The sequence below is a fragment of the Plectrocnemia conspersa genome, unplaced genomic scaffold (assembly GCF_051122295.1).
Source record: "Plectrocnemia conspersa isolate PC_06_02 unplaced genomic scaffold, ASM5112229v1 ptg000012l, whole genome shotgun sequence".
Classification (NCBI taxonomy): domain Eukaryota; kingdom Metazoa; phylum Arthropoda; class Insecta; order Trichoptera; family Polycentropodidae; genus Plectrocnemia; species Plectrocnemia conspersa.
This window is the reverse complement of record NW_028277176.1, coordinates 2,783,616-2,801,661: the sequence shown is the minus strand read 5'-3', so window position 1 is coordinate 2,801,661 and position 18,046 is coordinate 2,783,616. Positions and strand designations below refer to the sequence as shown.

The window sequence follows — 18,046 nt, the reverse complement described above, 5'->3', positions numbered from 1 at the left end:
GCCAAAATATATAGGTACGAGCTTTGCTTTGCTGTCTGACTGATCTATAGAAATGTACAATATATTTTTTCTTTTGCGTTTTACTTGACATTTGATATACAGTAGACCCCCCAATAACACGTTAAATTGGGAACGTGCTATTTGGGTGCGTGTAGTTGGGAGACTAGAAAATACTTATACAATTTTTTGCAATACGTACGTACAATTCAGGCGCGTATGGTGAGATATCCTCCCTTTGGCTCGCTCACACATAAAGTAACGGGCACCCAAATAGCATATCCCCAATTTACCGTGTTATTAGGGGTATTTGTATAGCATTTTAATAATATTTTTTTAATGAATTAGCTATATTTGTTAAGGGTAAATTAAAAAAAATACTTATACTCTTCGTTGACTTTTACTAGTTAAAAAAGTAAAAAAATAATAATATAAGTTAGAAATGAAATATATACAAAAAAATTATTTTAGAAATCTTAATACCGTTTGTAGCATTGATATTTGAGTACCTAAATAGTATTATGTATAATATCGAGTTATAATAGATATGTTTTTATAATAATATATTTATGATTTGATTATCGCGTATTAAAATAAATTATGTTTAATACAAGTAGTATATTCTTATGAGTAATTTCGTTTGCGTGTGTATATTTATAAATTAAATCTTCTTCTCATCATCAAATTCGTGACCTCGACGAGAGTAATACAAGCTTTTTTTTTAATTTACCAGGTGCCAAAACAAATATGCGTTTTTTTATTGGAAGTTCAGCTCTGGGCGACAAATTTAAGGGGCGTTATTTTTTTATCAAAAAAACATATAACAACCGGACAGGTTTAGTAAGATACTGCAGAGCTGTTAAATTATATGTTTATCATACTAATGTTTTTTGCATACTGTCGTCACCGACTAAAACACGACGACCTCAACTTTTGCCCATGATGACGCACGATAAGCTCAGCATAGAAATAAATAACTATTTCTAGAAAACTGAATCATCATTACAAGTAACAAGTTGCATCTTAACCACAAAAAATATATATATATATTACTTAAATAAATTATAATATTTTCTCGAATTAAACTGCTAGGTGATAATAATAATAAATTACTTCCTGAGATCCATAAGTGTGGAGCATAATTTGAATAACATTTTTTTCATTAGTTTTTATCTCCTGCCAAAAATCGGATGACCTTGCAATAAGTATCACTTAACAGAGACGTTATGATTTTATCGAGGCGTTAATGGGTTTTTTAATATGCGCGCTATAAAATCCTAAAGTGCACTAGTGAAGTTGTAAAATTAATAACTATATCATAATTATATTTAAAGAAAGATTTTTAAAAACAATCTTTAAAATTAAATTTGCTGTGTAATAAGAAACTTCTCAATGAGTGACTTATAATTATTTTATACACATTTATTGACACCTATTACTGATATATTTATAATTATCGAAATGTTAGCTATTTCAGACGGCGTTGTCATTTAGCGTTTGAATGGTGGATAGTGGACATATCGGCCGGCGGAAAATTACCCGTACACCAACCAAACGAAATCGGTTTATAATCTGATTCCAGTACACCCTGCTGTTGTTTAAAGTAGCTTGAACTTACCTATTGTATATATAATAACATATCGTCTGATTTTATAAAACACAACGAATATGTTTTCAAGCGTCAATTTTAGTGGGTGAATTTTAAACGATAAATTTTTAATAGTCTTAAAAATGAATTAATAGTATTATTTTTCAGTAAAATAATCTGAGTAAAAATTAATTTTACTCAGTAATAATTCAAAATGCCTAAAGGAAAGGACGAGCAAAAGTTAAGAAAGACTTCTTCATTTGAAATTATACAGAACGAACTCTCACTGAAATGTGATAAATTAATTCCTGTTCACCAAAGGTGAAAATAAATTACATTGGCAATTTAGAGTACGGGCAAAATATTAGCAAAAACAGTCCCGCATGTATTTCTACCAGCATCATTTAAAGGTAATTAGCATCCGAGTATTTGTGTTTTTCATGTGTACTACTACTATTACACACCTTTTGGTATTTGACCGGCAAAATAAACATAAATACCTGCGAGTGCACATTGTTGGCAAGCCGACGTCAGGTCTGGTACTCAGGTACCGAAATCAAGCGACAGATGTAGCAAACATTTGGTAAGCGAATGAGCTAACTTTAAAAATTTAAATATAAATGAATTCAGGTTCATAGATAATCATAAACATTTTACGTTCAATCTTAAACATTAAGATACATATAGTGTACGTAGTTAGTGTTACACATGTGAGAAGCAATGCGTTTATTCCTCATAAATAGTTCTAATAGCATCTAGAAAAAATATTATTATATTTGCTATTTCTTGTAGCAATACTTATAATTACATATTGAATTATTGTATAAGAGATTGATGGACGAGACACCGCCGGTCGTCGTCTTCCCGTCGTCAGTGCTAGCAGAGTGCCGCAAAGTTTTACCCAAAATGAATAAATAAATAGGTCCTAACACTAATATTGAAGTACACTATTATATGTAAAAGTATTATTAAAATGTGTACTAAAACAAATCTTGTTATAAAACTTAAAGTAAATATATCAAGCAAACATTATTTTATAGAATTTCTTAAGTGCTAAAACTATTGTTTTAATTTTTTATATAGTCGCCTATGATACAAACAATAATATGTGTTTTAACAAATAGCTGTAATAAATAAAAAATATATATAAAATATGTATAAAAAATATTTGGTGAAATTAAAAAAAAAATTAAGATATACCCTTAACCACTGTAAATATGCCTGTTGATAACAATTTATTAATATTTTATTATTATTTTATTACATGTATTATATTTTCTTATAGGCAAAAGTATATTGTGGGGGTCGACGACACTGACGTAACATTGGCGAGGGCAACATTCATTATTTGGTGGATTACGACAGGAGCGCAACGACCGGCGGGGCCTCGTCCGCCGATCATCCATATAATTTACAATAACCATGTAACTTTTATACAACGGAAATAAATACTACTAGAGCGGATCAATCTGTGCCACTCGTTATCTTATTTCTTTATACCTTATACTATATACGATGCAGCTAAAATTAAATTACTAATCACTATATGTTCATTTAAAAATCAATTCATTCTAGTAAAATAAATAAAAACATTATTTGCGATGATATTCGGAATAAAAATTAATTCCGATCTCCCAATCAAGATGAAAATTGAAAAACACAGTGTTCATATGGGATTTAAACCCAGATCTTTCAGTTATTAGCCACTGGTTATACTACTGGTCTACCGTGCTGGTAAATAAACAAAGCTTACAAACAAACCTTTAATAAGAAAATAACATTTTTAGTTTTATTTAACTATCTTATCGATATTTATTATCCCTAAAATATTGTCGGACCATATAAAATATAGACAAAAATATACTATTTACTGTTCTTATTGCCCAATTATTTATATCTTCTTATAATTATATCGACAATGTAATAAAATAATAAAAATAACAACAGACAATAGCAGAAACACCAACACATTTGATAACATTGTATTCGCAAAACACTGGCAAAGAAATAATTCCTAGAAAAAACACTATCGATAAACATTATTTTTCTATCGTCATTACCGATAGAGTGAATTATTATTATTTAATTAATTTATTTAGCTTAATATAGCTAGCTTTTACACTTAACAAATTTTAATTAAACATATTTTGGGTATGAGCTTTGCGTGTTCGTATCAAGTCGGGGTCCACCACTTTCGGGTTGCTAACTCTTTGGGGTGTGACTTCGCAGCCAGTAAGACGCAGGCGGAAACTAGTGAGAATTTTATTAGATTATATTAAATATTGTGACGGACTATGTTGGGCGAGATCGTTATTCTCTGAGCGGTGGTGGAGAAGCTGGCGTAGGGATGATGTCCGTGGAAGATCCTTAGAGTTCTGTTTGGTGTGGCAGCGACAGTATTGCGGAGGTTGATCCCTCTCTGCTGCGGTGCTCGTATGGTGGAGTCCTTCTCAGGATGCGATCGTCCATGACAGTGTCTGCTAGTCTCTTCGAGTGTCCGCCAGAGTCTGCGAGCTCTACTGGAGTCTCATTGGCGACCAGCTTTATGTATTCAATGCCGAAAATCTTACTGACCAATTACAATTTTTCAGCGATCATCCAGCCAATGATTGCACCAGTTTCTTAAAACAACGAAATAAGTATACGCCTCTAGAAAGTGACATTTGCTTGATGGACATTTCCGAGGTCGAATTGTGAAACGGGACTGTTGTGGCTTGCGGTGCTTTTTGTCTTCCGGTGATATATTGTTTCTCGTGAGTGTTATTATTTTTTATAATTAAAAAGAATTAAATTTAAATAATTTTATTTGCCGTTCAAAGCACACAGTATTAGCATTAATCGAGACATACTGCTCAGACCGTCGCAATTTAATGTTGTTCCTCATTAAGTTTGACTACAAAGGACTTGTATCAGAAGCTCCGTCAAACAAGTCAAGCTCAACATTAAACGATCTACGATCACTAATACAATTCATTTGTCCGTCTGATTAAATAATAACCGTCTTATTTTTTTCTTAATAAAATTTTAAATGAGACTCATTCAAAAACACATCTTATTGAATGACCACATTACATTAAAATCAATTTGGAAGCCAGCGAGAAACAAATGCATCGCAATTTAATATTTAATAAATCACCGCTACGCAATTCACTTTCGTAATACATATTCTAGGAAAAAATATTAAATTCGCCGGGCGCCGTTAAAAGGTTGTCGACCACCTCTGATTAATAGCGAACAGTTGTTCGCAACAGTGCGACCCCAGTCTGCGTTCACACGTCGCCGTGAGTGGGCGCCGTCGCTCGCGTCAGATTCAGTTGCCTAGCAACCGTAGGATAAACAAAAGTGAACTCGCTTATAGTTGCATGCAACATACTACGCCATAGTGCGCGTGCTTTAAAAGTTTTTTCTGTGGATTCGGAATTTTTGCACAGGTGTGCTAAATATTTTGTTTTGTTGTGATTAGTGCATCTCGTGGCGTCATCCTTATTTCTGACCATCTTCGAACATCATTTGAGTCATCTTGAACCGACTCACCTGCTATGAACGAAACAGGTAAATCGATTGCCTTAAACTGTTATTTGCCTATTGTTAGTTGCGGTCTTAATACTAATTATTTAAGGTGTAAATATCAATTGTTTATTTTATACTGAAAAATCAAAATGTTCACTTGTTTATTGTTTTTAATTTGAATAATATAGGAAAGTTTATGTCTAATAATTGATATTATATTACACATATTTGTGTATATACTAAATTTATTATACATATACATAGCTCTAACCCTTTGAAGAAGCTTATTCTAAATATTTTTATCGCGTCTGTGAATACTGAATTATTTATTATTATATAATTAAAATTCCGATCGATAATCACAGATTAGGTTTTCATATATGTTCCTTATATTGTAGTAAATAATTTTTTAAAAAAATCGAGCTTTCACCTAACAACTCAAATAAACTTTTCTTTGAAGAAAATATTCAAGTTTATTGTAAATATTTTTTATCATATTTATACATCTAAAACTCGATATTTATATTCACTTAATGTTGAATTTAGTTGTATAATTACAGCTTAAATTATAGTTTTTAATTTAATGCTTTTAAATGTTAACTAAACAATTTTTTTTAAATTATATAAGCAGTCAAACGATTAATTATTATCAAAAATTGTTTTGCATACTATTTAATATTACTTTTTGTATGTACAGTTTGTATATACAATATTTTTTAACAAAGTTAAAGCTTGATTCAATTTGTACCTAAATTTGATAAAAAAATACTCTAAACTTAAATATTTTTCAGAAACAGATGGCTAGGTGTATTTCATAAATACAAATTAATGAATAAATACCACCTCAATTTAATAAGTGGTTAACGTCAAATATTTTCACGTTCTTTTAAATTAAATTTTATTTAATATAGTAATATTAAAGTACATATTTAGTAATATATACTAGTATTAGTCTATATTGCGCTATTTAAAAAAGCTATATTATACAAATTTTACAAACTGTCTTAAGTAACGAATAAGGTTTATCTATATATATTATTTTTCTTCGATATTATTGCTCTAATATTTATAAAATTAATACTATAATTTATATCGTCTCTGTCAATGTTAACCTAAGTGGTAACTAATATTTTATATTAGTATCAATATTATTTTATTGGTAAAACAAATAAAATATTTATTTTACTCAAGCTTAAAAATAGTTCTAACTATTATATAAACACTTGCTCGAAGGATCAAGAATATGATGAGGGTATTTGATAAAAATAGCAATACAAATATTATACTAGCATGATTATATCTAAAAAGATCTGGGTACATATCTATTTCTATTTCTGTTTTTCAATTTCTATCGAGTCTGGAAGGTCGGAATTAGATATTATTATATAATTATAATTTGTATCGGTCATCACAGGTTATTGTTATTAACAACTAAAATTAAATCGAGCTAATCGTGCTTATAATGATTATAAGCTATAATTATAGTTTTAAATTATTAAAATATGTCATATCAATAAACACATTTTAGTATGGTGTTTCACTATTTACTTAGTAGTTGCTAATTGTGTACCTCGCTGCAACACATTGGGCTAACGCCTGTCACGTTGCAGTAATAAATATATAACCCATTTTTTTTTAAGTGATATAAGTCCATTTTTGGAGGGAAAAAAAGTCCGATAATAATATCCTTTTCTTATATTTATAATCACACAGGCAATAGTGCACAATATTCTCATAAATTAATAAAAATAAATTGCACTGTAAATTTTGTCACAGGAACGTTTTTCTTGAAAGTTAAATCAGTCCATTCTGAATAATCATAATTGAGTTTACTGCCTTACATATCTCATATTCACCATTACATCTTCATTATGCTAAGTGTAAAGGAGCAGTAATATTGAAATTTAAAAGTTATCTTTAATAATTTGCTTTTAATACTTAAATACAATAAAATATAACTGATTATTTGTTTACTTACATGTCTTCATTTTTTACATTATAAAAACATTTCAGATAAGCCACTTCAATTAAAAATTAATTTAAAGTTGTTATTGATTATATGTTTTTATAATTTGTTATTATTGAAAATATTTGTAGCTAAAAAATCGTTTATTTTATTAAATATTATTTAACAAGCTTATAGTTTTAAAAACATTATGCGAATTGCTTAATGTTTGCTTATATTTTTAGCTTTGATTCAAACACAAGCATATGAATAAATTGACTTAAACCACTTTCAAAAACTATTGTTCATATTATAATGAATTTTATTTTGACTGATTATTATTAAATTTTTATTTACTTAACATTATACTTTCAAGACAGTTTGAGATGATCTATTGGTCGTTTATAATTTAAAAAATGGATGTCACCAATTTTCAGATTTTAATTCAGTCTGAAGTCTCATTAATTACTGCGTTTACCCCATTGTAAAGCATAAGGTTAACAACTGTCATGTTGCAACCGCAGATTTTCAATAAATAAATGTTGTTTTTAAATTTTATCGTATTTTGTATGTCAAATACTTATATTATTTAAAATATAAGGAAACGAAACAACAAAATCAATACTAATATGTAAATTTATTGAAATATTATATATTTATGATTCTAAAAACTTAATGATAATGCTTTAATATAAATAAATAAAGTAACATTAATTAATTTAATAATGTATTATGCAATATTAATTATTTATTTAATTATAATAATTATAATTTATTTATAAATTTCATCCAAACTTGATTATCTGTGTATTCTGTAATATACAATACAAATTAAAGCTTAGGTTTAGTCCACTGTACGAAAATAATTTAATCCATCTGATTTACAACTGTTTGCTAATTAGTTAACCTTTGATCTAATTCAACAGCACGTTCAGTAACAATTATTATCAAAAAGGCAATTAGAGAATAGGCAAACGTTTGCTTAACATACTTTATATTGGTCTATCGTCTGTTTGGCTTGCGATAACACCGACTGTTTGCATTGGACTCAATAACACAAGTTCAGGTGCTACGCGACACACATTGTTAATAAATTCTAATGATTAAGGTGAAAGTTTGTGACCTTGTGCTGTGCTAAAAAATGTTAAAACTTTCGCAAAAATACCTGGTCATGTTACGAAATCGTAAATCACAGCCAGCTATCAGGTGTAGATAAGCTATCAATCGCAACCAAATGCGTTCTTAGAAGTATGTATATTATGTAAGTCTATGAATAACTCTAAACGCATTTAGATAAGAATGTCTGGGAATAAAAATAATTTATTTAACGGTAGGGGGTAAAGGTAAAGGTTTATCGAGGGTAGGAACCCTTAAATATTTGCTCTTTGTTATCAAGCTTTGAGGTAATAAACTAGCTTAATAAAAAATGCAGTTGTGCTATATAATATTTATTACAAAATAGCAGTATTTTGTTGAAATTAAATATTCTGTAAAAAATATATATTATATAATATTTTTAATGTCAAGAGTGACTGCTTAAATAAAATCTTAAGAGCCTGAGAGCACTTTTGTGTCAGGAAAAGAAATACGCTACCCTCTGTCACCTCATTAAAACTGACAGTTTAATTATATAACCAAATAGAAAACGTAATATAAAGAACCAAACATATACATTCATTTGTAGCCTGTTATTTATATAGCATTTAAAAGCACTTAATATACAATTTCATGGTATAGAACTATTTTTATATTACATATTTAATAGAAAATAATTTAAATCTGTGTATATTGATAGTAATACATATTATATTAAAAGTAACATAGCAACTAAATTATTAAATGAACTTTACATTTAAAGTAATGTAGTTTCATTTTATTTTATTGTTAGCATCCATTATTATCACAAATAAAAACAATCCTTAATATTACAAGACGCGCGTAACTTTATAAATAAACTGTTACCATATTTTTTTTGGTGTTACACCCCTTCGGCCTGAAAACCAGAAAAACATATTTTAATTGTTTTGCCTTTTTTCCTCGAAGAGAAGTTGCGATCTTCTTATTCTCGCGCGACCTTGAATCTCGCGAGATGCCGGTTTTACCGTAGCTTCGAAGGACCAGCGAAACACTTTTATGATTGCTTGAATTAGATATTTCGTATTTATACATATTTTAAAATAATTTTAAAATAATTAAATAGGCACCAATCGCACATATTATCCTAACAAAAGTTTTTTTGACTATATTTTATTTTAAAAGCTCTAAAATGTCTACTTATATATATAATTTCAGATAACAAACAGCAGTAAATTTATCGCTCATTAAAGTTAGTATTACCCTTTTGAAAGAAACTAAATTGACAAGTGAGTAAGCATGTATGAAAAAAATACTGATATATTGTACTATTAACAGAAATAAATCGGTTATTAAGTTCAAAATAAATGACACAGCTATTTATTCGAGTTTATTCGAGGTTCACGATTGATATGGATGAATAAATGAAAAATAAACATTACAAATTGAATGTGAAATCAGTACAAAAATCATATTTTTTTTAATAGTTACAGGAAAATATAGTAAAAACTTATGGTAAACCTCACAGTTTGTTTTCTCGAGGTAGAATGATTTTGCAAAGCAAATCCGAACTCTTGTTTTATGGAAACCTGAAAGAGTTTCGTATTGACGTTATATCTATATTAATTATTGCAAAATATTGTCCTCAACTAGGTGGAAAATTGTAGATCTTGAATTTTATATTAATATAAGCTATAACTTACTGAAAATCCAATTTTATGTTACATTTTAGCGTGAGAATCTCGGTTCAGATTAGATTTATTTAATTATAACCTTAGACATTATTTTTTAATTGCATTGTTTCCGCGAGAATACACCACTTAGTCACACATGATTTAGTGGGTGCACTCTTAGACTAATGGTCAATTTGATACGGGAGAATGTTTTCTCAGCTTGTTTCAAAATTAGTTTTTGTCAGTATCAGTCCAAAATATTGGGTCACAATTATTGCTTTGCATGTACTGTAGACCGATATATCAATTTTTAGCGATGTTTAAATAGTAACTTAGTACATTCTAGGATAATTTACTTCTTTTACATTTTTATTTTTTGTCTTTTTTGTTATTTTTACGCTTTTCTTAGAAAAGTTTGTACCATTAGTTTGAATGTCATCGCCAATTTGCACAACCTATCTGTTCTTGCGACAAAATACTCAGAAATACAATTTTACTCACACGGTGCACCTAAATTGTTTTTGTGCTACATCTTAGCTAGATAAAGTAGATAGAAATATACCAAACGCATTAAAGTTCTATAACCTCAGTGATTCAGATTTTCCCAGAATTAAAGTGCCCGCAAATTTATCATTATCACAAACCAAAAAAAAACATAATTGCCTGCCTCAGTGGTGAATCATAGGGCTTACGATTTATTACATAGGAAGCCAAGGCCCATCATCGCATGGTTGCCACATGTAATTTCCGAAAATGTCACGACACCTGTCTTTCTTGTGTTCTTGCGACACGTCTCTGGACACGATCCGTTGCACAATCAAAACCCTGCATGTGCGTGACTTTAAAAATAGTATCCGTTTCAAAACAAAGAAAAGTGCCGAACTCCTTTCACGTACCTAGCAAGTACTTACTGCCAGAACGAAACCATCTTCGACGGCTGAGGTCCGTTAAAGGAATGTGCCTTACCGACACGGACCTTTGCCGATCGGACGAGGTCGGATGTGAATCAATTGTTAACCGAGGGTTCAATAACTTGAAGAGATTGCAAAAGATTGTGTAATGTAAAAAATTATCAATATATGTAAAAAGTATAAATGAAATCATAAGTTTATAAAAAATCTTTCAATGCTTATATATCCTTCACAAATTTAATTCAATGGATTTGCCTAAAAAAAATGTGTTTTTTTAAAATTCACATTTATGCACTGAAGAGTCACGCAAGAGTGCCATAAATCATTAGCGAAAATCTCACAGTATTGTTTCAAAATACCGATAGAGTTTCGCGTGAAAGTGCAATGAATTGTAAATCTCTTAAATAAAGCACAAATTTACTTCTCACGATTATTTGAGGCGGGTCGTGGCAAAACCCGTCTTGTCCACTTTCGGAGCGAAATCGAGTTTTGGTAATTAATCTTATCTAATGAATAATGGCTTAACAATATAACTCAACTTATTATTTTTAATAAAATACTACAAACAAAATTGTTTCAAATTTTATGTAGAGGTATAAAGTTAAATTTTTGCTTTAAAAATACATAAGGATCATTTAAAATTATATTTTCTTTAATTATCATAATATACAATGACCAGCTGCGGTAGCTCACGAAAGACTAATGCCTGCACTACACTCTCTAGAAGATGGCCAAGGTTACTTCGAAGATACTTCGGTCTAGTTCGGTTCTGTCCGCTCTAAAATCTCTCGGAAGTTGTCCGAGATTGCCGAGAGCGGGAGGTAAAGTGGGGTTAACTCAGTCGACTTGGCCAGCTTCGAGCGCTTCCGAACATTGTCGGCATTATTTACGAGTCAAAGGGAACGAAGTCGGAGCTGCTCTTTCGAGCGCGTGCGGTGAGATACTACTCCTTTCGCTCTCTCGCGTGTTAAGTGACGAGAGTGAGAGAGATAATGATATGGTGTTTCGCAAACTGAGATAGAACGAATGACTCGGTTCATGCGCGTAGGCGTCCTATGGTTAACACTCATGTCGAGCGCTGCATCGTGGTTACGTGGTTAAGTTATAATACCACAAGCTTATCGGAGACTTCAACAGACTCTTACTGACATCTTTGAATATTTTAGGGCACCAAAAGGGATTAATTGAATTTTTGATAGTATATTCTTCTAACAAATATTGTTATTATATTTTTTTTCATATAAAATTAAATAATTAGTGGTATTTGATTTTGTTAAAAAAAAATCGTTTCGAATATCCTTATGTATTTTCCTAGATCGGTTTATATAAATGTCACACTATAACGAATTCTTATTTAGAATCGATGACGACAAATTCTAGGATAGTCACAGATGTGGTGTTCGTATTCTGAAGTATCATTTTTATGCCTTATGGCATTTTGTAAAAGCCGACAAAGATTTTGCGTAAATTGAATATTTACGACCGAAAAGTTTTCATTGATATTGTATTGGTGAGTGCCACACAAACTTTTATAATTATCAGTAGCGTAATTTTAATAATATGACAATTTAAGAATTGCGATTATTTGGCACTTTTTTCAATTGCGCGCAAATATGCCGGCTGTACGTGACAGAAGCCACCGTCCGAAAGTCATTTTCGCCGCGAAGCGCGCGGGCATATGAAATTTGCGACAGTGTGGTCGCTTACTCGAAGTCGTAGATCTCGGCTGACTTCAGTTGTAACTTCGGTTCGGACAACTTCTAGAGAGTGTAGTGCAGGTATAAGAGTCAGTATATTAAATTTATTTATTATTATATAAGTCAAGCTTTTAATTTAATCATAAATACGATTTACCAGAATTTTATTGCCATTTTTATTATTTTATAAACAGAGCACAGATTGCAATATGTATTAAAAGCAGTGGTCTTCAAACTTTGTAGACTTACGAAACCCTTATAAGTTTTTTTCGGGGAGCCCCAACCCATCCATATATAATTTGTAGTTACTTGATGTAAAGACAATTTAAGAAAATTATTGTATTTTTTATTAAAAAAATAACATTAAATTAATGTTACTTACTCATTAGTTGCATCAAATAGTTCCTCAGTTGACTCCTACCTTACCTCAAACACAGTTTTAAGCTTAACGCTTAGCAGGTAGACATTAAATATAAAGCAATACTTCCTGTACTAACAGGGGGACGGCTGGACCCCAGATTTATTGCTGATTCCTTTATAATTATTATTTTTTGTATACGGTATTTTATGTTTTATTTTGGATTTCTTCAATCCATAAAATAAAACCATATTTTTTTACTCCATTCACATCCTAAATATTTACCTTTTTGCCCGCAATAATATGATTGGGTCATTCTATCGCACTATAGGTTTAATGTTAATGCAAATCTAATACTTCTATAATAAAATCGAGAAAGTCTTTTGACAGATTTAATTTTTTTCTAATTCTATTACTAAAATAATCATCCAACATTGATATAACATATGTGTTATCTGCTATTAAAGGTGTATTTAAAATATACTTTTAACATTCTTAATTAAAAATATATGGGAAAAAACATAAAATAGGGTACCAACGCCCCCCGCTTCGCTCAGGCTAGGTTAAAATTATATTTATAGCGGAAACAAGTATTTTGTTTATACACCATATAAGTAAATAGTAATAAAATAGTAAGGAAAATAATATCACAAAAAGGACACCAATTAAAAGTGTATCATTCTTTTTTTTTTAAGAATCTAGATTTTTGTCATTAAATATTTTTTTAATACGAAAAGAAGTAGTTATACAATACCTAATTGAAATATTTAAAATTTATTTTAATTTATATTATTATTTGCAGTGTAAATAATAAATAAATTACGCATAGAATCAACTCAATAATTTTTTTTAATAACGCGAATTTTCATAATAAAAATACCTGCAAAATAGTTTAAATATATTTTTACCACAAAGGTTGTTGATGTGTATGTAAAATTAAGTAATAAATTTATATATAATTTTTTTACTAAGATAGATAGATTTTTTAAGTTTAGGTTGACTCCAAATTTTATAAACATTAGTTTGACTAAAAGTTTCATTAATTTATTTAATTATTCAATGATATTCCTTAACAATATTTTATTAGTCTACTCGACCTAAATGCTATTTTATACAATCAAATTGATTCTAATTGTACATAACCTTCCAAATAACTTACGAGCGTTAATCTGTTACTGTTTTTCATTTTTTCGGTTAATTTCTGCAATTGATCGTCCGTGTATCAATTAATTTAACTACACGCTAAACTGCACGCTCGTTTGTACGCAGCGAACCAGAACCGCTCACAAATCGCACGCGTTTTCCCATTGTTTTCCATTTCCTTTCAGCGTTTTTTTCACATTTTTTTTGAAGGGCGTTATTCCAGATACATACGATCAATTCCCACGAATGTCGTCAATGCGTGCTCTAAAAAAGTCCGAGAGAATCGATTTGCGGAAGAACACTTTCACCTAGTTCACAAAATTAGATGTGGGATTAGAAAAAAGTGAAACAAATAACCAAACGATTTTCTCCGGCAATTTTTTGTTGTTGTGTAAATTGCCTATAAAATTATAAGAAAATGAAATAAAAGAGAACACAATGGACGAACTAACAAAAGCCTTGTGCGTATTTAAGTACGTGCGTTAACGAGCTCATATACGTGTGCGAGATACGTGAGTTAATTAAAACCTTATCGGATTTTGGTTAGATTAAAACGAATGCAAATTAGTTCTGATTGTGTTCGGTGTTGATAATAATTGTTTATTGTATTTTAATTTTCACAAAAATTGGTTATTGTTTCTGTTAATTAAAATGAAACCGTATAATTTTAATACTATAAATTGAATATTTTATAATATATTTGTTTTATATACAAATATATTAATGATCCATATATACTAATAACTAATATCTCACAAACGCCTTACTTATGAAATATTTATTAAATTTATTTTATTAAATTTAAATATGTATTTTTTTCTTCTACCATAAGTGCATCCATTACTAACGTATAAATTCCAAACTTGTCCAATTTTATCTAAACGCTCTAATAATAATCTCCAGCTTTAAAATTAGACCCAAAACTTTGGGATATCGTCTTCTCAAAGGACAAAATGCACATTAACCAGATGCATCTCTAGCGTTCGACTAATTACATACCATTTCTAATCAAATTTATGTGAAGCGCGTGAACAATTCCAAATCCGCCCCAATGAGCCTTTGATCTCTTTTTTCACAAACGGTAGCGTTTTCTATGTAACAATTCGACTTTAATTAATTTTAGGCAATAATTAGCAGACAGAATTTCGTCAAATTGCTGAAATGAAACGACTGTAATAATAACGCTTCACATAGTTATCGTGCGAATCGAATGAACCGTTTTATATAACTTGTCGTTTTTCGTAATGTTCCAAATCTTCTTCTCTGAGAAAAAAAAATATAATACGATCCTCGCTCCACTTCGTAAGGAATGCCTCTCTAATACAGATCTAAATAATCATAATTGAATCACTTTATATACGGTTATATTGTGTATTGTTATATAGTTTTTTTCTTATCCGATAATTCGGTCCGAATGACATAGCTGTGACTGATTGTCCATAAGAATCGTATTTCATTTCGATTCTAAGAAAAAAATATATCTATTAGCGAAATTATATCTTTAAACACTTGAAAGAATATATTTTATTACAGAGAATAAAAAATATGGTTCAAATTAAATTTTAGGCGTCGTATAACAAGGTCAACTTGAATTTGTAGTTATGAAAAACTGTTGCTATAATAGCTGTGAAACTTGTTTATAAATGACATTTTCTTTTATTTTAATTCCACGTAAACCTTGAAATTTTACTGTCGTCATAAATTCCAGAAGAATTTACAATCTAATTAAATGCACGTATACGACTTTCGTGTAATTTATTATATATAAATATCATTTCCTCTTATACCTTATATTATATTAGTACTTGATTACTACTAAGAACAGCTATAATTATTTATATACATATATAGTTATAATTCATTAATTAATAATTCACTCATAATGGGTGAATTAAATTGAGGCGGATGAGTGAAAGTTAATATCTAACCTTTAATTTGATATAAAACAACCAGCTATAACCGTTAAAGCATTCACTATTTCTATTAATAATCGATTTTATGTTTAAGCTAGTGGAATAGAATTTCGAAAACAATCTATAAGATCATCCCCCCCATTTCATTTGATACATATTTTTTCACAAGCTAGATTCGCACGGTCCATATTTAGCAATCTATGACTCATTACCACACATTATTGTGTTTTTATGCAAAGAGGATATCGCAAACTGTATTTTAGAATATGTAAACTTTTCTAAAATATAATGATCTAGATTTCTAGATATTTTTGCGAACACGGCCGTGTCCACTTTCATTGACACTGCGATTACAATCGTGGTGTCAATGGAAGGCAAAATTATATTTTGCAACTCTAGTTATTACAATATATTGCAATGTATCGAACGTGTGGTGGCGTAACAGATATGAATCGTATGTTTTTTTTATACGCACTGTAGTCACGAATTAAACATCACTGCGAGATATTGAAATACCGCCCGCGTTTGTGTGGTATATTATAATATGTTAATGTCGCTGTCGGAATTCAGCCAATTCGAACAACGACTGACCGATATAAATGGTACGTTGAAAATAATAAGATATCTTTTTATTTTCCATGTATGTTAAATTTTTGAAATTATATTAATATTTGTATAATTTATATTATATTATAATTTACATTAAAAATATAATACTACATATGTATGATTTTTTGTAAGTGTATGTATTATTTCTGATATATTTTTTTGTATTGAAATAATATTATGTATCGTTTTACGATAATTGAGACGCATTGGGGTAACCTGATCAACATTTTATTTGTGGTGTTCACTAAAATGTATGATTTGTGCATTAAAATATTGAAAAATGAACATTAAATAAATATATCTTTATTCAATAAAACATATTACTTTTGAGTATTATTTTATCTGTAGTGTGCACTAAAATTATTAATGAATTACACTATTAAAAAATGAGCATTAAACTTTATTTTTTATAAAAAAATATTAAATTGAGCAATATTGTAGTTTGTACCTAGATTAAAAATATGTTAATATTTACTATAATTAGTATATAATAATATTTCTTACATAGTTTTAGAACTTTCATTAGCTTAGATTTGAGTTTAAACAGCAATTGTACGTTTCGCAACTCTTATATTCAATGCTTATTTTTTAATATTTTAATACATAAATCATTCATTTTAATGCACTCTACAAATAAAATATTGTTTAATCTAATTTTTTTTATTTGAACATAGATATTTATTTAATGCTGATTTTTTATTATTGTAATGCACAAACAATTCGTGTTATGAAACAAAGTATTTAATTACATATATCTCTTAAAATAATTTTCTGTTAAATCTAGTACTAAAGAATCAGTTCAGAATGCGTCACAGTAAAACAAACTTGAGACATTGAACTCCACAGAGCGCCACGAGACACGCACGAGATTATGATTATTGTTGTTTAGATTAACGCAAAATTAATCAGTTAGCAGTAGCGAATTTTAATACTATGTCTTATGTTTCATCAAAATAATGAGTAAAAATCAGTATTCATCAAATGTTGCTGTTTTAAAGCACCCTCATTTTAGAACTGCGTGTTTATTTATGTATACGATTTTTTTATATATATATTTCTGAAAAGGCTTGCGTTGCTCTATATTTCATTCAGATTCCTTATCAAATTTAATAATATATAATTCTTAGGTAAATACTTATATCGCCTAATCTTTGATTTCAATCTATTAAAATATTATATTTAATGATGTCGAGTGATAATTAGATAAACGTATCTTGCTGTTACATCACTCAAATATAGTTTTCTCATTTTAAAGCAGATAGTAAGAATATTTTTATTTACAAACATATTAAATTTAAAATTTAGAGTTAAAAAGGCATTACTAATTCTAGCATTTAGCTAAAATGCAGATTTAATATTTCTTTAATTAAAAAACACGTGTTTGCTATTGTAGAAGTCTTTTATATAATTTTCTAGGAGTTTAGGCTGTTTTTTTTTAAATATAATATATTATTAAAATGAAAAAAATAATTATGCTTTGCAATGAAAAATATGCACATTCTAGTCAATAAATCAGTGGCGTACTAAAGTGGAAGAAGTAGGAGAAAACATTAGTTCAAATATATTTTAGAAAACATTTAAAAATATAGATTATGGAAAAAAACAATATTATATAATACATATATTTA

The 18,046-nt window shown here is 29.1% G+C and overlaps 1 protein-coding gene across 2 annotated transcripts in view; it reads left to right on the top strand.

Moving 5' to 3' along the window:
• The first annotated feature begins 4,845 nt into the window (after positions 1 to 4,845).
• LOC148227968 (uncharacterized) overlaps positions 4,846 to 18,046 on the top strand; it is a 79,562-nt gene continuing 66,361 nt past the window's right edge. For both annotated transcript variants that reach the window (XM_088199676.1, XM_088199674.1), the window contains exon 1: positions 4,846 to 5,137. The gene's annotated coding sequence lies outside the window, so the exon portion shown is untranslated. The remainder of the gene's footprint in view (positions 5,138 to 18,046) is intronic.